Source organism: Arachis hypogaea, chromosome 6 (genome assembly GCF_003086295.3).
Source record: "Arachis hypogaea cultivar Tifrunner chromosome 6, arahy.Tifrunner.gnm2.J5K5, whole genome shotgun sequence".
In the NCBI taxonomy this organism is placed as follows: Eukaryota; Viridiplantae; Streptophyta; class Magnoliopsida; order Fabales; family Fabaceae; genus Arachis; species Arachis hypogaea.
Window position 1 is genome coordinate 9,329,102 of NC_092041.1, and position 25,537 is coordinate 9,354,638.

A 25,537-nucleotide genomic window follows, 5' to 3' on the forward strand; every position below is an offset into this window, starting at 1 on the left:
TATTATTATTATTATTATTATTATTATTATTATTATTATTATTATTAAACATTTGTGTGCCTGATAATGAACCAATATCAATTAATAGAAATCCTAGATCTTACTCACAGCCTCAAAATTATTACTAACAAGATAATTTAACTACAACTATACAATTAATAGAAATCCTAAATCTGACTCATAACCTCAAAATTAATTATCGTATACAAATTCATATTTAATATTTATATAATAAAATTAATTATACAACAATAAAAAAGTTTGGTTATTCTATAATGATAATTTTTATTATTCTATTGTAAAGTATTTGATTATTATGTTAACTAATTTTTTTATTAAAAGAATATATGAAACAATATGTAATAGATATAGATAAATAGATAGTAATTAATTTAGTACCTAATTTTTAGTATTGATGGAATATTTTTAATTTAACTACAGCTTATTGGGTAAAATTATTAAAAATATTTTTTTATTAAATTAAGTATTACTGTAGTAAGAAAATGTAACACAAGAAGACTGATAAAATAGGAGAGTGTAGGCATATTAAAGGTTTTATTTGTAAAAACGTGAAGTTTGTATTTGCTATTTATTATGAGCTCACATGACATCAATGTGTGAAAATTAAGGCCATCGAACTCGAACTTGGCTTACAAAACTCAGTACCAAATCTACAAACTTGTTTTCTTTGAATGCAAAATTCATTGAGCGCTTAAACGAATTTTTGTATGCGTACTCATTACCGATAAACACATTCAAACAATCATTAAGCAAATGTACTTTGTTCGATAATGTTGTGTAATGAGTAATGACAATTACCAATTTCCAATCAATCACATTCTATAAACATATCTTAGTTAAATTCGAATTTGTTGAAGACCGTTGAATAAAGAGATGACAAAAAGAGTTATTTTTTTATTGAGGGCAAGATCCCCTTGCTTCGATCATCAAATCACTGGAGACAAGACAAGACAACTTTGGTGGGATACCCTTCATATAAGGTCCTTGTTTTACAGATTCTAAATGTATTATGAGAAGCGAACCAAGATGCACTAATAAACGATTACTACCTTTTTCTATTAATAAACGTTACGTTACTCGCAAACTTTTTTGAGAGGTTTTACTTTCTTTTTCTTTTAAGAAAGAAGAGCCCCTGCTTGTGTTTACGGATACCACTACTCATCCTTCATTCAGCCTTTCAATTTAATATTTTATTATTTTAATTTTTAATTAATTATGTTTCCTGTTCTTAAGAAACTACAATTAGTTTTAGAAAAATACTACTTACATTTAAAATTCAGCATTTGTTCAGCTTTTTAATTTAATAATATTATTTAATTATTTTTTAATTAAGTCACTTTATTATTTTTTAGTAAACATATTGTTAATCATATTTGCTTTAAATTTTATTTAATTAGATGTGTCTGTTTTAATTTTTTTAATTATTATAATAAAAGACTAATTAAAGAAATGAGTTAAAAAATACTTGGTTGCAATGATAAAAATATACTATATGATAAAAACTCAAGTAATATATGTTTAATAATTTTTCGTTCTTCTAAAAAATATTTTTGCACAAGTATATTACAAAAAGAAAAATATATCCACTTTATTGTGGAAGTATGTATTTTATAAGAGTACTTATAAATGACACAACACAACAAATTAATATTCAAAGTTAAAACTCAATTCGTTACAACATATTAATGATAGATTATGACAAACACAAGTCCAGAAATAAAAGATAACAATTTTTACAAATCCACAAAACAAAAAATTTCAATCCATGCCCAAAATCAAGCATTTTCTACCATTAGGTCTGAATCCACAAAAGAAGGGAGCACTTACGGTGAACCAATAAAAAAAAAAAAAAACACAAAAATCGTTAAGACTTATAATCCCACTTTTAACCAACTCTATTGTATTTGTGCAGTACATTCTGGGCAAAGTATTTGATGGAACTCTATATGAGAATTCCATTCGATGGAACTCTCAAAAATATTTATGAATTTGCCCCATTTCACTATCTTATATTTATTTATTGGAAATAAAATATTAAGTTTATTAACAACCTCATACATAATAGACTTCAACACTACAACAAATTCAGAAACACCCATCTCAGCTGATATTGGTCAAGATAGTGCATTTTTCCAAAGAAGCACACTTGTGAGTTGTTTCAGCTTTTCCAACTTACGAGGAATTGAACCTTTGAGTTTACTCAACTTAAAACAGAACTTGAGTTCCGGTTGTATGAACTAAACGGAAACATCAATGTCATGAGGTTGTCAAGTTGTGGCGATTGATAAAGTTTAGAAATGTGGAAGGAATGGAGTCAGAAAAGTTCAATTAATTTACTGAAGGGATTTCTAGCTGGAGCTCCTCCGCCATGATTTTGCTGCTGACCGCACCCCCGGATGAAAAGCAGTTGTCCGATGGAAGGCAAATGACATGTTTATTTTTCTTCTTTTCTTCACTATTTTCTTATGAATCTTACTCTGTTAAGTTGAGAAATTTTGTGTCTATTTTTGTTACCCTTAAGCAAATCTAGTCCCAAGACATTTAAAATTTTCAATTTTTTGTCAATAACTTTTTTTCTTTTTCCTTCTCTAGATCTATCATGATGTTTTTCTCACTATTGTTCATACCAAGATCTGAATTTCTTGTGGCCTGTGGAGTGGAATTAGTTGCTGCAGATTTGATTTGTGGGGAGTGATTAGGGAAACTTAGGTGCTAAATCCAGCATTCGTTCATCTTCCAAGCTTTCTCTATGAAGGTGGAAGCTGAGCCTTTATTCATTTATTTATTTGTTTTGGACAGAGTCGAACGGGTCGAGATGCAATCCAAACTGACCCAAACACAAGAACTTGAACCAGAAATGTCTAATCTAGCCTTAGGCACTTAGCTCTTCCATGGTTGCCATCGAAGGTCAAAAAAGGATCTCAAGTGCCAGCGCCGCCCCAGGTGCCTCACTGTCCTCTGTAATTGCTCGAAAACCCGAGACTTCTACTACTGGTAGGAACAGCACTGCATCCTACCTCAGTTGTGCACAAATTGATGTCTCCATCTTCGATAATCGAAAGCCAATGCAGCTCAGCCACTACGAGGACCTGCAACTCTTCTGCCTCCTGGTATCTGTGACTACCTCAGCCACTTGCCAAGGTAGCTAGGAGACTAAAGATGAAGAATCTGCTCAACCTTTAATTTTGAATCTTGTTAGGTGATATGAGCAATGACACTTGAGTTTTCAATTTTTCATCGATCTTGTACCCCTATGAATCTTAGTCTGGTTGTGGTTGGGGTAGGTTGGTTTTCCGAGCTCATATCCATGACCAGGAAAAAAAAAAAAAAAACAAACGGAGGTCAATTTGTGAATATAAAAAATAGAGATGGGTCAATTTTGAATTATTTTGACAATTCCATCTAATGGAGCTCTTCTTTAAAGCTCCATTGAATACTTTGCCTACATTCTGCACATCAACTGCCACCCTCTATGTTACTGTACCTCCTTTCTGCAAAAGGTCTAAAAGTCAAAAGAGACTAATGCCACGTGATAGTCTTGACACATACTATTGTCTTAACCCACTTGCGCTGGTTCTTCTTGCTTTGAATCTGACCTACCATTCATCTTCATCATTCCGCGAAGTCGCTCCTCCTCTCCCCCAACCTGTTTCGTGGCTGGATCGAAACCGGTCGTGGAGCACGGATCCCTGTCGTAGCCGCGCTGAAGAGGCCGATTCTGGCCCGCCACTATCCTCACCTTCAAAACGATCTGCTTGTTCGGTCATTCTCCACCGCAGAACCACATGCTCGCCCTTTGCCATCATCGCTGCTAGTCGGAGCTCGGAGCGGTTGGTTGCGTCGACGATCTGACGGGTTTCGCGTGCTTCTATATGAAAACTGTCCAAACTTGCATCTTGCATTGAGTTACCATTTTCTGCGATGCTTGGAGAGTTTCCAGCCTGTTCTCAGTCTCACGCTGTGTTGGTTGATTCGTTGCCTCCTTTGCTGCCAGAATGCCTCCCTTTGCAGGATTGTTCTAATCTCATGTGGTTGGCTATAGCAGCAAGTCTGATTCTAAAGGAAGGCACGCACATTAGCTCTTAGACCATTTCATAAATGAGTCCTCCAGGTAACTCTTCTTCTTTCGCGTCGATATTAGTGGTGCTGTTGCTGCTTGAGTATGTTGTCTGCTCTGTTTGACTGGCTGTTTAAAGTCCTATTCCAAACACTTTGCGTTGATTATAGTATACCTAAAATCTGGTTCATATCTACACTTTTAAATAATGCCTGATTTCTCAATTTCCATATTTCCTACATGACAAACCTAGATCTGCTCTTCGTGGTATCTTTTTTATCTCATCCCTGGTCATTTATAAAGTTTGGATTCATATATATATATATACATATAGGTCAGAGAGAGATTGGAGATTTTGTAACATCATAGATAGATAACATTTGCCAATCCATATTTTTATTTTCTTTTTTAGTTTGGTATGATGCCAGCCTTCTGGGTTTTCATGTAGTAGCCTTGGAACTTTCATGATTGTTAATCAACTTAACTTTCCGTGAGATTGAAGGTTCCAAATGTTTCAAGATTTTTCTTTCTTTTCTCACCTTTTGCTATTTATTTAAGTAATTTAAAAAGAGAATTGTGGTTTTGTGTTTGGTAGTAGGAGAAACCTCAATTGCTGGATCTGCTCTTCTTACTATAAAGCGGTGTTCTGATCATAGATCTTTATCGGGGGTAGTGGATTGATCTCTTTCTCTCTCTCTGCTTAAGTCAGGTCCATTCTCTCTTTCCCTCTCTTTCTATCTTCCAATGATTGTTAAATTTTATTAGTTTTAGAAAAATACTACTTACATTTAAAATTCAGCTTTTGTTCAACTTTTTAATTTAATAATATTATTTAATTATTTTTTTAATTAAGTCACTTTACTAATTTTTAGGTGAACATATTGTTAAGTTAAAAGATACTTAGTTGCATCGATAAAAATATACTATATGATAAAAACTCAGGTAATATATGTTTAATAATTTTTCCTCGTGGTCACTTAGTTAATTCTGTGTCCTCGTGTGTATAAAATTATAAATCGATATAGTTATACCAATAGTAATTTACTTGTACAATTTGGATATAACAAAATTTATGTTTTTTTTTGCTGTATATTCTGATCTTGGTAATTAAGATCTCTAATATGGTGTCAGTCTGAAATTATATTTTTTAACGGTGTTGCAAACACTCTTGAATAGTTTGAAACAATATATAATTAAGGAACTAAATAAGATGTGAGCATTATAATGTAAATCTAAAATAATTAAGCACAAATTTATTATTAATAAAAAAATCAAAATAAAAGATTTTTGTTTTGCAAGTAATAAACAATAAAACTCAATTAAAATTATCCAATGAGTAAATATTATGCACCTCCACATTATCTCCGATAATAATATTTTTAAGCGGGATAAGAGTAGGAACATGGCGAATCATTTGAAACTCGCCATGAACGTTGATATCATGCCAAGGAGTCCCAAAAATACAAAAGTCTTGATTTTCACGATCATGGTAGGCAATGCAACTCGGTAATTGAGATGTGGTTACGGAATACTCGAAAATGGGAGTCCAAGATTCTCCAACTCTATATCTTTCCATCTTCCACATTGATACAAGCAACTCATTAAAATACATGAAGCAAAAAGAACCCCTGAAATCTGCCATGGTTTCTCTACCTTGACCCCTGGGCGTGTTAGAGAAGAATTGAAACTGCTCGGTGTCAAAATTGAAAGTCCATATTGAGGCATTTCTATCACCATCTCTACCAATCCAATGAAGTGCCCCATTAAAATAATAAGGAAGTTCGGACACATATCTCAAATGCTTGGGATAATCTACCTCAATATTTATCCATGTCGACGTTCCAACTGTGTGCATTTGAACAACTATTCGATGATCATGTTTATTAAAGATATGGATTCTCATTACCTTGTATTGGTTTGTTTTTGGGTGAAAACCAAAACGCCAAGATATTTGCTCGCAGGGTGTCAAGATTGGAGGGTGTCTTGGAAGTCTTATGAACTCACCTGTTATTGGGTTGCAAACAAATGAAATGTCTCTGTCTATTGACCACCTCATGTGAAAAAGACCATTACAAGAATGCACGTTAACATAAACTCTTTTACCCTGAAATGATTTAGGAATAGGGAGAGGAATCTCAAATTCAGGATGAAGTTTTATGCTGCTACTATTATTGGGTTCCAGGACCTCAAACAAACTGAGACAGAATGGATTGTTTCTCCATTTAATTCGATCATATTCAACAAGATGAAAGATTCTTGAATGACAGTGTCGGATCATGGTAGCAGGAGTTGTATAAGTAAAGAGTAACTTGGCAAAATTTGGATCAGAAATCAATGTATTCCAATACTTACAAACACATCTACAAATGAGAACAGATTTCATAGGAAGTCTAACAAAGATGTCGGTAATTATATCGACTGGAAGACTGGCGAAATAAGAATTTCGTATTTGGGATTTCCTGCAATCAAGTACAAAATAATTCAGAAAAAGAGAAAGAAGAAATTTACGATATTATTTTGTGTTACTTCATGGAAAAACAAAATATAGCTTACCTCACCCAGCATGCAAAAAAGCATTGGAAGAGAGATTTGATCATTTTCTCCATCACTCTCACATGGCAGCAATGATTGTTGGGAGAAGGCGGCACCCGGTGATTGAAGCAAGTGAAATTGAAGCTTTCAAGGGGAGTTTACTGATTTTTATAACAACCATGCTAGCTGAATGAGAAAATCAGTTACGAATTACGAATATAATTTGTAAAGAAACTTTTAAATAAACTTTTAAAAAACCACAAACAATAGCATCGGCTACATTATTTTCTGTTTTTATTGATCAAATTAGAATAAGATCGGACTAATCTTAGATCAAGGATATATATACAAATGCCAAATACCAAAATAAAAAGAATGAAATAAATCAAAATAAAAATAAGATAAAATTATATAGAAAGAAATCACTTTACTTCAAATAGTATAATATCTTCTCATACTTGTGATTTAATTTTATTCGTGCATTTTATACTTTGTCACAAATGTTACAATAGTTTGATAAGTAGTATTTATAAATTTTACATTAGGTCGAGAAAAAATTTAATCATAAACCTATAAATATAAAATTTAATCCTTTAACTAAATTAAATTAAATTAAATTAAATTAAATTAAATATCATAACAAGTAAAAATATAAACTAATAACCTAAACTAAAATTAAATATTATAACAACTGAAAATATAAACAACTTGAGGTTCACCGAAAAAGTATGTTAAATAGGGTTGTTAGGCTGTTTCGATTTTGAAGAAAGTATCACTTCGATTCAAATTTCAAATTACTTGATTTTGATTTTATTTTTAAATTATTATATAAACCTTTTAAATTTTTATTTTTTTCTTAAAAGAAATATAAAACTAACATGAGTTAATACAAGACTAAATAAAAGTTAAAAAAAAAAAAACAAGTCTGCTCATTTTATGTTCATATATATATTACAACTTAATAATAATAACTTAAATCTACTATAAAAGTGATAAAGTTATAATAGGTACTGTATGCAATAATAAAAAAAGGTAGAGTGATATGGATTGTTACAAGGTAGTTATGCATTTAGGGAGAGATTTCTTGTATTGCTGCATAGTTGCTTAAATATGTTCCATCTCGACCTATATATATATATATATATATCAAGTCTAATATAAAATTCAATCTTTTAATTAAATTTAAAATATATTAAATTAAATTAAATAAAAAATATAAACTAACCTAAACTAAAATTAAATACTATAACAAGTAAAAATAATATAAACTAACCCGAGGCTCACCAAAAAACAGGTTAAATAGGGTTGTAATGCTTGCTTGGATTTTCAAGGAAGTACCAGTTATGCCAAGACGTGGTGCAATGGGTAGTAATTTGGATAAAGGAATGTAAGCCAACAAAGAAAATTGAGGGTTACTGAAGCTAAAGAATAGGGAATATGCGTGTAGGTTGGTGTAAATTGATAAAAAAAAGTTGTTGAGGAATGTGTATTAGGGATTTGGATTGAATGAACTTTTTTTGGAAATCCGATTACAAACAGTTTGGATGTGCAGTTTTTTAAATAAAAAAAATTAAATATATATAACAAGTAAAAAATATAAACTAACCTAAACTAAAATTAAATACTATAACAAGTAAAAATAATATAAACTAACCCGAGACTCACCAAAAAACATGTTAAATAGGGTTGTTATGCTTGCTTGGGTTTTAGGAAGTACCAGTTATGCCAAGACGTGGTGCAATGGGTAGTAATTTGCATAAAGGAATGTAAGCCAACAAAGAAAATTGAGGGTTACTGAAGCTAAAGAATAGGGAATATGCTCGTAGGTGGGTGTAAAATAATAAAAAAAGTTGTTGAGGAATGTGTAATTGTGTATTGATTTGTTGCAATTGGTTTTTTTTTATGGATAAATTATTATCCTTGTTTAAAAATATTCAAAATGCTAGTAAAGATATTGATAATAAAAATCAAATTTATCTTATATTTTTATATTTAAAAAATCAATTTTTTATATTTCGTAGTATCTTTTTTATATTCAATTTTTTTATATTTAATTTTTGTGCATTATATTTATTATTATCTTTTTTAGGATTTATAATTTTTTGTAACATCATAGATCCATAGCAATTTCAGTAACAGAGTTAGGATTCATATATTTAACGTGTAATATTTGTCGCCCATGAGGAATTTGGGTTATTAATTATGGTTAAGAACCTAATCAATACATCTACCTACCGTTTTTAGGGGTGTACTAAAATCCCTACCAAAATCTCCACCTACCACATCAACAAACAACAAAAATCTCAGTTGCCATTTGCCAATCCTTATATCTCCCTTTGTAAGGTGTGCTGGAATAAGATGGGGTGCTATGGTCAACCTCCATGGGCTTTTAAAAAGCCGAACCATGTTAGCGAGCTTCAGTTAATCAAGTATTAATTGTTTTTCAATTTAGTGCCCATCACGTTTGTCTCAGCCTACTTTGATCTTCCGATCCATTTGTTAACTTGAAAGGTAATTGACAGTGTCTCTAAAAGTTTTTAACAAATTGAATGTGGAATTCATGATAGATTTTTCTACTTATGCCTTTTGTTGATTCCTACCATCAAGTGTCTAACTCCCCCCCCCCCCCAATTCTGATTCTTGTTCATAATCTCCCTTAGGATATTTGAATCTGCTTTGTTGGGGCCATGGAGAGATGAACTACGAAGATTGTTGATTGGGTGTTCTTTGATGAATCAGGTCGAGCGGAGGCAAATGATTCGTAATCAAAACCGAAACAGGAAAAGGAAAACCCATGGACAATATTCAGTAGGTGATTAAAAAAAGATTCTATTTTGGTCTTTGGGTACTTTTGTTTAGCTTATTTTTATTTTCTTTTTTAGTTTGGTATGATGCCAGCCTTCTGGGTTTTCATGTAGTAGCTTGGAGCTTTCATGATTGTTAATCGACTTAACTTTCCGTGAGATTGAAGGTTCCAAATGTTTCAAGATTTTTCTTTCTTTCCTTACCTATTGCTATTTATTTAAGTAATTTAAAAAGAGAATTGTGGTTTTGTGTTTGGTAGTAGGAGAAACCTCAATTGCTGGATCTGCTCTTCTTACTATAAAGCAGTGTTCTGATCATAGATCTTTGTGCCAGGCTTGTGGTTTGGGGTAGTGGATTGATCTCTCTCTCTCTGCTTAAGTCAGGTCCATTCTCTCTTTCCCTCTCTTTCTATCTTCCAATGATTGTTACTTAAATTTTATTAGTTTTAGAAACATACTACTTACATTTAAAATTCAACTTTTGTTCAGCTTTTTAATTTAATAATATTATTTAATTATTTTTTAATTAAGTCACTTTATTATTTTTTAGGTGAGCATATTGTTAATCATATCTAGTTTAAATTTTATTTAATTAGATGTGTCTGTTTTAATTTTTTAATTATTATAATAAAAGATTGAATAAAGAAATAAGTTGAAAGATACTTGGTTGCATTGATAAAAAAATACTATATGATAAAAACTCAGATAATATATGTTTAATAATTTTTCTTATTTCTAAAAAATATTTTCGACAGTAAAATTTTATCCGAAAAATCTGCTTGCAATCTACTATTTTTTAGTAGTGAACTAGTGTTTTAATATGTATATAATAAACGACAATGATTAATATATAATTATTCAATCATGTTATAAATATACTAAAAATTAGTCTCTAATTAACCATTTTATATACAAATATATATTTCGCATTTTATAAAACGTTTTTTTTATATTGCTGTAAATAAATTTGATTATTCTAGTAACTGAATTATTTAGTTTTCTTATTTTTAATATTCAAAATTTTAAATTTTATTTTGTTAAAGATGATTAACCCAATAAAATTAAAATAGAGATTACAAATTAAATTGAATTAATTTAAATTATTTTTCAAATTATAATAGTTTAGAAAAAGGAATTTTGTTATTGGGAGAGTGAGTGAGTGAGTTAGTTTCTATGAGTGATTAGTTAGTTACTGTGACTTAGTTAATTCTGTTAGTGTTTGGAGGAATGGCAGTGGTCACTTAGTTAATTCTGTGTCCTCGTGTGTATAAATCGATATAGTTACATTAATAGTAATTTACTTGTACAATTTGGATATAACAAAATTCATGTTCTTTTTGTTATATATTGTGATCTTGGTAATCAAGATCTCTAATATGGTGTCAGTCTGAAATTATATTTTTTAACAGTTTTGCAAACACTCTTAAATAGCCAGAGACAATATATAATTAAGCAACCAAATAGAAAAGAAAACTGTTCATTCATTGTCATTTTATAGTTCACAAAATACAATTCATTCGTTTTGAGGAGTAATTGGCCTAAGAATACAAGGAATCAAAAATGAAATTGCAAAACTATAAATAACAGAGCTAAATAAAAACCAAATACATACAACACACTTTCCTACTGTTGTTCTAAAAGAGTAATCCCCATAACCTACTGTTGTTATGGAAATCACAGAAAAGTAAAAACTATCTAACCAACTCATTTTCTCTAAATGATGGACTATGAATGCTCCGATGCTAAAGACAAACGGGCCAGCAAGAAGCGCTAAGAAAAATTTTACCCAATAACCTATTTTATGGTTAACTACCAAACAATCTAACATGCCTCCTTCCCATTTTTCAACTAAGCACATTTCTAATTCCCTAAGAATGTATTTCAGGTAGCTTTCAAGAATAGCAGAAACCACAGGACACAAAAGAGCTAAAAGCATAGTAAAGACTTTACCAGCTTCAGAAATAGGGGTAATATCCCCGTAACCTATTGTGCTTAGAGTAACTACTATGAAATAGACGGCATCCACAAATCCCACAAACTTCTTTATAGACTTACCCTTATTAGATTTATCCTTAAACTTCCCGAACATGCAAACTAAACCCCCAACCGAAAAACAAATAAAAAGCCATGCCAAAGGTAACCCAGTACATTTCTTTTCAGGAGATAAGGGTGGGCCACTGTTACCATCTCCCTGAAATTAAACAGAGTAAACAATAATTAGTGATTAAATAATAATTTTTTATAGAATTACCCTTATTAGAATTATCATTAAACTTTCCGATTATGTAAACTAAAACCCCAAACAAAAAACAAAATAAAAGACCTAGTAAAGGTAACAAAGTAGTTAATTTCTTTTTTACCCTAGTAGAAGGAGGGTTAGGAGATAAGCGTGGGTCACTGTTATCATGTACCTGAAATTAAATAGAGTTAACAATAATTAGTAATTAAATAATAATTTTTTTATAACAAATAAATTAGAAATATCTAAATAGTAATGTTAAAAAGAGTCATATCTTAATTATGTCCAAAAAAATATTTTAATTATGTATTTATTAAGTTTTATTTTGAACCATTAATTTTTAATAAATATTTAAAAAAATTGGAGTTGACTTTTTAATTATTTCAAATATTTTTTTAAGAATAAAATATATTTTTTGTCTCTAATGTTTACAATCTTTTTAAAAAATACTCCAAACGTAAATTTTATTCAATTTTGTATCTAGTATTTTCGATTCATTCAATTTTGTCTCTAATATTTTCGATTTGTGTCAAAACTATCATTAAAAATTTTTAATTTTATCCCTAACAGTTTACGTCAAGTTAACGTCTAGGTAATTTTGACACAAATCAAAAATGTTAAGGATAAAATTGAAAACATTAGAATTTTCAAAGAACATGACTTAGAAAAGCAATAACAAATTAAAACTAAAATTGAAAATAAAAACCTAATATTCCTTAGTATTTAGAAAGGGAAAAAACTATGTAGTGGCACTGGCATGCCTTGGAACATAGTTATTAAAACTATACCAGATGGATCGATTCGATTAAAAAATGGTGAATCAAATTCTAAATTAATTAGGTCTAACATTCTTAAAGTGTTAACAGAACATGATATCATTTCTTATTATTGGGTAAATTTATATACACACCTGTAGAGAAGTTGAGCTATTGGTATGGAGAGAGGGATCTATCTCAGGAGATAAATCAAGTTCTCGATCCTGAAATCAAATGAAACAAAAAATTAAAATAGTTTTAGTTTTTATTCATATTTTTGGTACTTTAAAATAAATATAACCAAACTAATATTAACAGAACATGATATAGAAACACACCTGTGAAAGGTTTGAGATAGCCAACTGAAAGGGGTGATTTGGGGGTTCGACATGGTCAGAAAAATCAAGTACATGTTCCTGTGATCAAATTAAAAAAAAAAAACAATATATAATAATTTTAGTTCTTATTCTTATTTTTGATATTTTAAAATAACATATGACCAAACTAATCTTCTATACTAACAAGTAGCAAACTAAGAAGAGTTTTTACTGACATGTAATTTTTATAGAATTTAATTTTTTTAATTAAATTTTTTATTTATCTAATCTAATCTAATACTATTTTTCTAATAAAAAGTTTTAAGTTAGTAAAATTTTATGTTGTCAATACTCTCAGCTATGAAAGTACTGTTTATGACATGTCCATCATCATTCACATGGCATGCAATGATTCATACATGCATAAACATTAGTTGATTAGTTTATTCTTTATTCCATAGTTTTATGCCTTCTATTTTTATGCTTAGTTATGGTTAGAGTCTTTTCCTAGAAGATACTTTAACCTATTCTTTCTTTCTGATCATTTTTCTCTTCATTTCTCCTGCTCTTTTAATTTTGACTCACCAGAGTCACAAAAAATTCTGAAATTCATATTTTGTTGAAATTTAAATTTTTATATATAAACCCACGAGTATTACCCAATTCTTCAATTCTCTCAATATTGCTTTCCTCTGTTACGAGCTTGGTATTGAAGAAAGAAGAAGGTAGAGAGCAGAATCCATGGACGCACAAGACTGTTGATGCCGCCGTACCTGATGGCTCCAACGTTCAGTGAAGTCGTGGTGATTAAGGAGACAGCAACGGTGGTGGTAGGGGTTATGGCGGTGGATGAGGTGGCGACCGCTATGGTTGGGGAGGAGGCTTGGCGGTGGTGGTTGCAATGGTCGCGGTGGAGTTCGTGGTGGTTATTAATGTGGTGGTGGTGGGTACGGAGGAGGAAGAAGAGAGTAGATCGGAGAAAGAACTGAGCGGCAAGCACAGAGAGCACATCCAGCGAGACTAAGAAAGCAGAGAGCACAGCAGCAGCGACAAGAACATAGCGGTGAGATCTAACCGGCGGCCAATCCAGGTTTGCATGTTTTTTTTCTTCATTTCAAATTTTTTCAAATATGATTCATAATACGGAGCCATATCTCACATTCTTCTTCATACCTTATTTCATTACTTTCCGACGATTCAGCCGCGGGTTCGGTAATCTTCAGCAGCTTTATGTGATCTTCTCTGTGAAGCATACTCTGCTACCTCCGCAACGCAGAATCGCTCATCTCTCCTCAAAGATATCATACTATATAGTATCCAGGTGAATTTTTACCCAATTGCTACTTTTTCACACTTTTTTTTTTATGTTGATCTGAAGAAACCATTTTAGTGCCTCGAACATGGGCTTGGACGCAGGTTAGTTATATATTTCAAATAATAATCTCTTAATTGTTTTACTTTTTTTTTTTTTTGCAATTTACCAAATCATTTGTAAATGTGGTTTCTATTATTCATAATCTACTTGAAGAATCTTTATGTCAACACTTTTTATTGGATGAAAATTTCTTTTGTCAACACATTGATATTATTTTTGTGATTTGTTACTCATCACTAACATATCAGTATATTGCTATTTCTTCAATCATATTAATATGTGGATGAATTCTCTCGCAGGAAACAACAAGTTTTGTCAGAAGCTGTGTTTTTTGTTCAATGGGGTCATCCTTTTCAGTAAGTTGTGTTTTTCTATTTGTTTTATACTGCTAACTTTCAGTTATTTCAAATTTAATACTGTGACACTCACTAGGCACTATACTGAGTCTATATCTCTCACTCTTTCTCATTTGCAGATTTACTTCCTATTTCTTCCACCCTATTATTCACGCTCGTTTGATATGAGGAGAAGAGAAGAGATGAGAAAGTATCACCACAGCGTAGCCTTCACCACACTGCAGTTTGCGTTCGCCGATCACCGTTGCCCTCGTCGCCCTTCTCTTCCCCTCTTTTACGAGTATGAACCCTAATCTATTCTGTTCTTTTCACATTCTGCAGTGAAATCGCGACCCGATCATTCTAATTCAGAGCTCTCGCAACAGAGCAACCAAAAACTTTCACGGATTTCGAATCAATCACTCAGGCCATGGATGGTATATCTTTCTTCTTTCTTTTTCATGTTTTTTATTTTTATATCTATGATACACGTAATCCCAGGGAGCAAATTTGCAAATTTAGGGTTCAGTAGGATCAAATTTGTGTATAATCATAATTGAAATTTGAAAGTAGGGGATACTATGACTTTGTTATGCCTTATACGGATTTGTTAGCATTGAAGTTTCATAACTTCTATATATAATTGAAGATGTCTCCTTGTATTTTATTCTTGCCTAATGTTTTATATCAATAGAGTATGAGGGTTCCAAAGAAGATGCTGTAGTTCAATGTTGAGGATGTGTTTACTTCATAAAGAGGATCCACTAAGACACTTGGAAATTTTGACAAGGTTTCAAATTCTGTTCAGATTAATTTTTTTTCTTCTAGATTGTTTAATTTTATAATCTCCCATTGATGTATTTATTCTGAGTATTGAAAAAGCAAGAATAGCATTATGCTGAATCTATATATATAGCTGAGGGGGCTCATAACAGTAGTAAGGTTATGTGTTACTCTTAGCTTGGATGTAAGTTGAATGTGATGAATGAGTATAAATTTTCTATGGCAATTATTTGTAACATTTTTCACTTGATGCTTTATTTATTTCTTGTTACTGTTGTTATTATTACTTATTAGTACTGCTACTATTGTTAATTATTAAATTTTTCTATCCATTTGGGTAGTTGAATGATGAATTTAAGCGCTCCCTGTCAAAGAGTGTTATCAGATGCAGAATAGGTTGCTCATTTTCCTTATTGTTTCCTAAAAAAATAATATAAAGATATAACATATAATTTGACTGACTTGTATAAATCAAATCACTTTTATATTTTGAACTTAGATTAATTAAATGTCACTTTTATATATACACTTCATAATGGTTGTCTCATGAGGCAGATTTCAGGTGAAGAGGTATTAACAACAGATTTCTTATTGTTAAAGTACTTCTCCTATGTGTATGTTTTAGAAGAAAAAAAAAACTCACTTGCATATTTAATATGAAAAAAGTTTGCAGGGTGGTCCAAGTTCTAAAAGTCCTATGTGTATTTTGCGGCTGTAGTTAGAAGAATCAACAAATCAGGAACTAAATCAGAGGATTTCAGTGTTCAAACTTCCCACCAAGATCCTTGTTTTGTATTTCTTGGATAAGCATCCGAATAAATAAAATAAAAGTAATGCTTCTAATTAACATACACGCAATATAAATGATGAAGTTTATTGTTTTTATGGTCATGAAAATATGAAAAATGATTGTTTATATAAATTCCTATGATACTTAACGGGCTGAGATACAGGCTGACCCTGTAACCTCCAGAGCCCAAGTTAGTTTACTTAGCCCTATATCCTGAGCTTCTGGCCCGCATTATTACCAAAAACAGTACTAAACAAAATATTTTGTATATCGACCAAAAAAAAATATTTTGTATTATTTTTTCTATGAACACCTGAAAGAGAGAAATGGAAGGTACCGAATATTATGAAAGCAAGACATCAAACTGATTCTAACATTCTAAAAAATTTGAACATACCGGTGCCTGGTTTGAGATAGCCGTCTGATAAGAATGATTTGAGGATTCAAGAGATAAACGGACTACTTGATTTTCAGATTGATCCTAAAATCAAATAAAAAAAGTTTTAGTTTTTATCCTTATATCAGAATAAATTATTTAAAAAAAATAATATCGTATCATATAAAAAATATTAATTGAAGTAAAAAATATATAATATGATGTTAATAATTTTATTCTAAAATATATTTTTAAAAATATTATTAACAAAACAGTTTTTAAATAATTTAAAATACAACAAAAATAATTCATAAATATTATATTTTTTAAATAATAAAAAAATTTATATTTAGCAAATGAGTTATCTATTAAATATAAATTTTTTTGACAATATCTAAATAAATAATTTAAAAAATGTAAAAAAAAATTCAAAGCTCTAATTTTTTTTATTTTTAAAAAATATAATCATTTATAAAATTATCAAATTTTAATAATAAAAAAATATTTTCAAATTTATACATTGTACTATAATCAGTAATATTTGAATATAAAAAAATTTATATTTAGAAAATGACTTATCTATTAAATATAAATTTTTGTAGCAATATTTGAATAAATATATTAAAAATAATATTTAAATAATATTTAAATGATTTAAAAATATAAAAAAATTTATAAATATTATATTTTTTGTAAGTTATAAAAAAAATTATATTTAAAAAATGACTTATCTATCAAATATAAATTTTTATAACAATATTTGAATAAATATTTTAAAAAATACAAAAAAATACAAAACAAAATTTAATTTCTAAACTTTTTTTTAAAATATACCATTCATAAAATTATAAAATGTTAATAATAATAAATTTATGAACGTCACCAACATTATAAAAATATTAACAGAGCATATAGTTTTTTATTGTTTAACAAAATATATTATCTTGCCTGTTGAGAAGACCCGCTATTATCTGATTGATGAGGAGCGCCCTCCATTTTAACCTGAAGCACTTGAAAACCATTACTGAAAGTTATTGAAAAATGCTGCAAGCCTAGATATTTCAAAATAGAAAAATCTGTGTGTGAGTGCTTACCTGAGATTGATGGCCACCTACTTGGCTGCTTTTCGTGCTTAGAAGAGTGAGGACTTGGAGTGCTCACAATGCAGCAGCAATGAGCAATGAGAGGAAGAGGTGCTTAGAAGAGTGAGGACTTGGAGTGCTCACAATGCAGCAGCAATGAGAGAAAGAGGTGCTTAGAAGAGTGTTGGGAATGCTCACAAAAGAAGAAGAGTAATCGTCTGATGAGTAATCTAAATTAAATACATATATAATATGTTTGGAGCAAAATTAAAAAGTTGCTGCATGGTGGCAGCATGGTGGCGTGGTGGTGGAAAGTGATATGGTGGTTATGCCAATGCGTGAGAACGTACTGTACCTTATGTACCATTATTTTTTTAATGGCTATTTTTTTTACATATGAAAAGAATTATGGTAATATATACAATTATACATTAAACACTGAACAATCATAACAATAATAAATATATAGGCTCATGTAATAATAATAATAATAATAATAATAATAATAATAATAATAATAATAATAATAATAATAATAATAATAATAATAATAATAATAATTCGGCAAATTAAGAAAAAAAGACATATTGAAAGAAAGGTGAGGTGCGTAATATAAATTGCATTCGTATTGCAAATGAAAAAGTGATACCAATACATGAAGAATAAAAAAATCAATATATATATATATATATATATATATAAATATATTATTTGTCTAAAGTCTTGTTACTTAGTAGATCCAACAAAATGAAATTCTCTTCCATGACTCAGTTTTCCTTTCCATGTAAATATTATACTATAAAAAAATATTAAGCAATATTAAATGTGATATTGTAATTAATAAATTGATTTTAGCTAAACGTGTAATACATATCATAGAAATGTTGATGGGATAGAATTAGCCCGTTTCTCTTCTGCGGATCTTTTTCACCCTACATTCGGTTCTAACTTATAGTTTATCTATAGTTTCATAAACACACCAAAATTGAACTAAAATAGTGCATTATTATTTGAAAACTATAACACTACAGGCCTATATTCAAACTATAGAATATGATGATTAAATAAATTGCACTATAGGCCTATAAAACATAGCCAGCAAACAATTTTGTGCCAATATTACAAATAACATTCTCTCAAAACAATTGCAAATTCAATTCAATTCTAAAAAGTTGCTACTACTCCATGAAACAGTAACATACATACACTGAGATAGATGATTTTTGTTCATCATCTCAATTAATCAAATCTATCATAAGACACATCCATATCCACCAAATTGTGTATATATCAATATTATCAATATCAGCCGTAAGCCACTGCTTATACTTTGTAGTAACTAAATTCAGCAACCCTTTAAACAAAGCTCATGTTTTTTATATTTTCTTCATTCAATTTCTAAAATAAAGGGGAAAAAAAAAGGAAGTAATGACTTCAAAATCCTGAATGTTCTTCAATTCCACCTTATCCATCATGTAATTAAAAACACGAAACAAATCAAATGGAGTTGCTATCTTCAATAACTATTGGCTTCATCTAAATTTCTTGTTCAAAAGTCTTCAAAATATAAAAATCTACTTTTTCTACATCTTTTATAACCTTTTTCATAACTCCAATTATTACATTTTATATCCTCAAAGTTTTTTGTGATAATTTGTATAAGTAAAATTCATAAATACATAAATAAGTCATACTACGACAGAAAAGACTAAGCCTATTAACCACTTTCTATTGCTAATTGATTTACCTTTTTAACTTTCTTTTTTCTTTTCAAATGAATAATACCTATATACACACATGGAATTCTAAATTCACCAAAAAAGGGTCATTTAGAAAGGTATAATGTAAAAATAAAGCTAATCATTTTGTGCCTTATGTTTTTTCAGCAAAAGCATATTTCCAAGTTCATAATGCAACCAGCAATTGAAAAGTACAATTGTTCAAACTTAGTTTTAATAACAAAATTGATTTGAATAAATCTGAGCGACAACTAAGTATGAATAAAGTATACCAATATTAACATGGGCTGCCATTTCTACCATAAACAAAGTATGAATAATTGATGACTAATGTTTAAAATTTTTAATAAATATGATGGAAGAGAATAAAGTATCAACTGAAATATCACCTTTGCCTTTTGTTAAAAAATTAGGAACAAAAGAAATTACACATTTTTCACTCTGAAATTAATAAATCAGTTATTAAAAAATTTATCTTTTTTTTAGATTCACTTTGAGCTCTTTTTATTACTGTCACTCTGTCAGTTGTCTATAGGGAAGAAAAGGGGGGGGGGGAGGAGGTTCTCTTGGTAACCTGTCAAGTTAGTATCAATATTTTTACATCATAAACAAATATAAACTTTTTATATTGTAGACATTGAAAGTGAAAAAAAAATGAAGACCTTCCCATAATCCTTAGATCCAACTTTGGTGCGATACCCTTCACATATAAGGTCCTTGTTTTACAGATTCCAAATGTATTATGAGAAGCGAACCAAGATGCACTAATAAACGTTACTGCCTTTTTCTATTAATTACTAGCAACTTTTTTGAGAGTTTTTACTTTCTTTTCCTTTTAAGAAAAAAGAGCTCCTGCTTGTGTTTTATTAATGGATAATTCCATTAATACTAATTTAATAAATCATTCTCAATTTCACATTTTGAATTAGTTTATACTTATATATGTGTAAATGTGTAATATAATGTCTAAGATTAAAAATTATTCAATCTATTCGATAAAAAAAATTTCAATACAAGTGTTAGATGACTTAAATCCAAAATAATAAATAAATAAATTTAAGTTAGTTAAAAGATAACTCATTTATTTATTTAAATAAATATTGAATCTTTAAATTTTATTTTGTATAAATAGTAATTTATTAATTAATTACAGATTTTTATATAAAATTTAAATTGATGATAAATTAATTTTAAATAATAATAATAATAATAATAATAATAATAATAATAATAATAATAATAATAATAATAATAATTTCCTATATTTTAATAAGAATAGTGTTATTTATTCATCTAATTTAATACTTATTTAAGATATCAAATTAAATTTAAATGTACGTGACATTGAATGAGTTAAAACTAAATTAAAATTATAATTTAAATCTCTTTGGTATGGTATTGGTATGGTTGCTAATTTCCTAAACAAAGAGATTCATGGTATTGGTATAGTTGCTAATTTGCTCTCCTTTTGTTTTTTTGCTTCTTCTAATAAAAAAATATATATTAAAGATCAATAGTTTTATTAATATTATTCAATATTCAATATTTTAGTTAATATTTTATTGTTATATTATTAATACTTAGAGTTTAGAATTTAAAATTTAGTATTGTTGATAGAAATTATAAATTTTATTGATCATGTAATGTTTTAATATTTGTTGAAGACTTACATTTCAAAAATTTAAATATTTTCTTCAAGTAAAAGTCACTTTTAAATTTGTTTAATTTTTTTATAAATATTTTTTTTATTTATCTTATGCTATTTTTTATTATTGAAATTTACTAAAAATCAACTATATATTTTTCTTATACTATTTTTTATTATTGAAATTTACTTGTATATAAATTAAATTTCACATATATTTATATACAAGTATATTTGTGATTAATTTTAATATATGAATATTATTTTTAATAAAAAAACATTGGTGTTACACAATAAAATATATTTTTATACAGTTATTATGCAAATCCCAAGTTGAAAAATGCAAGTTGTATTTTGTATTTTCGAAATTTGTTTAAGAATAACCAAAATGGAGGTTGCGTTTTAATAATAATAATAACAACAAAAGTAGTGCTAATAATAATAATCTAATAATAATATAATAATGTTAATAGTACTAGTATTTTTAATATTGACTAAAAGTAACAATAATATAACCAAAACTGGTGAACAGCCATTACAATAATAAATATATAGTCCTAGATTAGAAGTGAGTCGAATTGAGTCGAATTAGACTAAGTTCAAGTTTAACTCACGAGAATTGAGTTTGGCTCACGACTCGACTTATTAAAAATCGAATATATTTCTTAAGTTCAAATTCGACTCATCAAAAATTTACGAGCACTCACAAACTATTTTAAATAATATGTACATAATCTATAATTTTATATCAATAAATTATAATTTATATATTTTAAAAAATTATTTTTATATATTATTTATCTATCAATAAATTATAAATTTTTTATTTTTATTCTACATTAAAATTATATATAAAAATAAATATAAAATTTTAAATAATTAAAATTTAGTAATATATATAATTATATATTACTATTTCATATGTATATATAATATTAAAAGTATAAATTAAATATATATAAAATATGTATATTAATAATATTTTATTTATATACATATAAAATTGAGCTAATTTACCAATTAACAACCTCAAACTCGACTAGATGAAGAAGAGTCGTCATCGGCTCTTTTGGAGCAAAATGAAAAAAGCGCAGCGTGGTGGAGTCAGGAGTGGTGATGCGAATTGTACCTTATGTACGTTCTGTCACAAGCTATTATTTTTTTAGTGGCTATTTTTTTACACATGAAAATAGACTATACTATATATATTAAAATAAACCAATAAACTTAATTTTTAATAATAAAAAATATATATTAAAATATAAATATATATTAAAAATAAATTAAATTATGTATATATTTATATATAAATATATTAATAATTAATTTATATAATTAATTTTATTATACAAATAATATTTTTAATAAAATATATTAATGTTATACAATAAAATAAATATTTATATTGTTATAATATCAGTGTAAATCACAAATTAAAAAATGCAGATTGTATTTTATATTTTTTAATTTTTTTTAATAATAACCAAAACGTAAATTGTGTTTTAAATTTTTAATAATAATAATAATAACAATAACAATAATATTAATAATAATAATCTAATAATAATATAATAATATTAATAATACTAATATTCTTAATATTAACTAACAGTAACAATAATATAAATAAAACAGTAAATAATCAGAACAATAATAAATATACAATTCCGTATAATAATAATAATAATAATAACCTGTTTTAGTGCTAATAACAATAATAATCATAGTAATATAATAATATTCATAATACTAGTATTCCTAGGCAACTCTCCTAGTTTGCAGGCGATATTTTTTCTTTTCTTTTTTCTTTTTTATGTTAAAACGTAACTTTCGTTGTTTTTTTTTCGTTCTTTAACATTGCAGGATTATAAATCTGCATGTTTATAATTTTGTACAACACATCATGATATAATACGTGTGAATAGCACTATTTTTTTTTTATTCGTAAATTATTTTTTGATAAATGTAATTATTAGTATTATTTCTATTTTTTTTACTTGTTTGCAAATGTAATTATTATTAGTATTATTTTTTTATTCTTAAGATATAGGTCAAAATTGTTTTTTGTTTTTAATTTTTTTTTCATACAAAATTGTAACTTAATTTTAAAATTATCATTTTTATCAAAAATTTAATTTTTATTATTAAATTATCCCTAACTAAAAAAAAAGAGATTAAATTAAAGGGGAAAAAGGATCACGTAAAGGGGAGGGGAAGAAAGAAGAAAGGAAAAGGGAAGGTGGGAAAGGAAATCACGCCAGGGGGAAGGGAGGCCATAGGAGGAGTGTCGCCGCTATCACGCCTACTGCCACCGCTGCCGTCCGTTGAACTCAATGCCGTCGCTGAAGCTCCTCTGCTGCTTCGTATCCTCGCCGCTGGATCTCGCCGCTACTCTTCTTCCTCGCTAGCTCGCTGTTGCTCCTCGAATGTTGCCACTGCTCCTCGCATGTCGCCACTTCTCCTCGTTGCTCGTCGTTGCTCCACGTCGCCGGGTTCCAATTCTATTTCAGATTAACTTGATTATTATGCTTCTGTTTCTAATTATTTTGCTTCTATTCCAATTCTTATTTTGTTAATCCTTATTGACTCTGATTTCAAATTGGATATTGATTCTATCTTAGGTATTGATTCTATTATTTTCCTGTTTCTGTTTTGTTTTTTATTCTATTCTATTTTTCTGCTTTTCTGTTTTGATTTTTTTATATCTTTTCGTTGAAATTTTGTTGTTGTTGAATTCTTTTTCTCTATTTTGATTTTTTGATATTAGTTAGTTGAAATTTTGTTGTTGTTATTAAAATTATGTTGCTTTGTTAAAATTGTAGTTGAAATTTTGTTCAAATTTTAGTTTTAAAAAAAGAAAAAGAAGAGATATAATTGTGATTGAGATGAAAAACTAGGTATTGAGTATTGCTGTGATGAAGAAAAAGAATCGGATATTTTGGGGAATAAGGAAAATGGTATTTTGGTTCGAATGACAATTTTAAAATTAAGTTAAATCTTATGAACGATTTTGTATAAAAAAAAAAATTTCAACTTATACCGTAAAAACTAAAATCATACTTAGCCTATAAATTTATTTACCAGAACATTTTTTTTAACTTAAAAACAATATTTCATTTTTCTGAAACACAATGTAAAGGAACTTATTACTTCATCTAAAATAAATAAGTGTGAAGGGAAAAAAATTTTCATAAACAATTATTATTATTTGTATTTTATCAAATATAATGTATCTATCAAATCATATTTTTTATGAATTATTTTTTATACAACACCACAAATAAAAAGGAATTATTATAATTTAATAGTTACCAAAATTCTTAAAAAACTTAAAAAAGAAAAATCAAATTTCACTTTACTCGACAACCATTTTAAAATTATTCTTTTAAATTTGTGAGAATGATAAAGAAAAACAAATACGAGATAAATCGAAAGAGACCAAATAATTATTCCAAATATCACAGTCCTCGTTATAATAGCAATAATATTAAATATATGCTAAAAGTTAGTTATCAATCAATCATTGCTTATAAATATATATTTGACATCTTCTAATTTTTTATTATATTATTGTAAATAAATTTAATTATTTTATTATGTCAAATTTAATTATTTTGGTAGCTAATTATTTAATTAAAAAATATAAATTAATATGTATAAATATCAATAATATTATTTATACACAAAAAAATAATTATAAAATTTAGGAGTGTTCATGAATTAGATTATATCCGCACACTTATAGTATTTATATGTATCTACACCAAATAATATGTTGTATTTATATTTTATTTTAATTAATAATTATTATTTATATATATCTTGTACTATTTTATTTTTATTATTTAAGAAAAATAGTTTAATAATATTTTTAAAATAAACATACTTGAAAGAATAAAAAAAATATTAGAGTGAAAAAGGATTTTATTGACTTTTTTTTAAAAAGAATTCTTTTTAATTTTTTTCTACGGATATATCTGAAATCAGATCCCATCCGTAAATATAAATTTCAAATCATATCCGAGTAGAAAAAATGCAAATATTGAATTCAATGAGTTTAGTATATATTAGCTCGAGATTTTGATCGTATCCGATCTAGTACGATCCGTTAACACCCTTAATCAAATCAACTATCTACATGGAATATATGTTAAAATATAAAATATAAATTAAAAATAAATTAAACAATACATATAGTTATACACAAATATATAGTAGCTAATTTTTTATAAGAATATAAATAGGTACGGATAACCTGATTATCTAATTAAGAAGATACAAGTAACTCGATTATCTGATTAAATCTAACCAAATCCGATTTTATATTGAGCATTATACCTGGTGGGTAATCGAGTAAAAATAAAATTCAATTATACTCAACCTTAATTTGTTCGGGTATCAAATCTAGGGGGTCAATGAACCTAAACCGATCCGATGGACAAATTACCTAACATACTATATTAAAAAAAACTATAATATTTATATAATTTAAATTTTACTAATTTTAATCTCATCTTAGTCATTAATTTTTTTTCCACTTTTTAACATAATTTTTTGTGTTACGTAATATTTTTTCACATTTTTTAATTTTTGCATACTAAGCTCGCTGCCTTTCCTTTCTAGCTATCACTCTTTTTCCCCAGAAATCAAAATCATCACCTTGGCATTGAAAAAAAATGTCTTTTCC

At 28.0% G+C, this 25,537-nt stretch overlaps 1 pseudogene; it reads right to left on the reverse strand.

Annotated features, from left to right (window-relative positions):
- Positions 1–93: 93 nt before the first annotated feature.
- Positions 94–6,549, reverse strand: LOC112805285 (F-box protein At3g07870-like; annotated as a pseudogene).
- Positions 6,550–25,537: the final 18,988 nt, after the last annotated feature.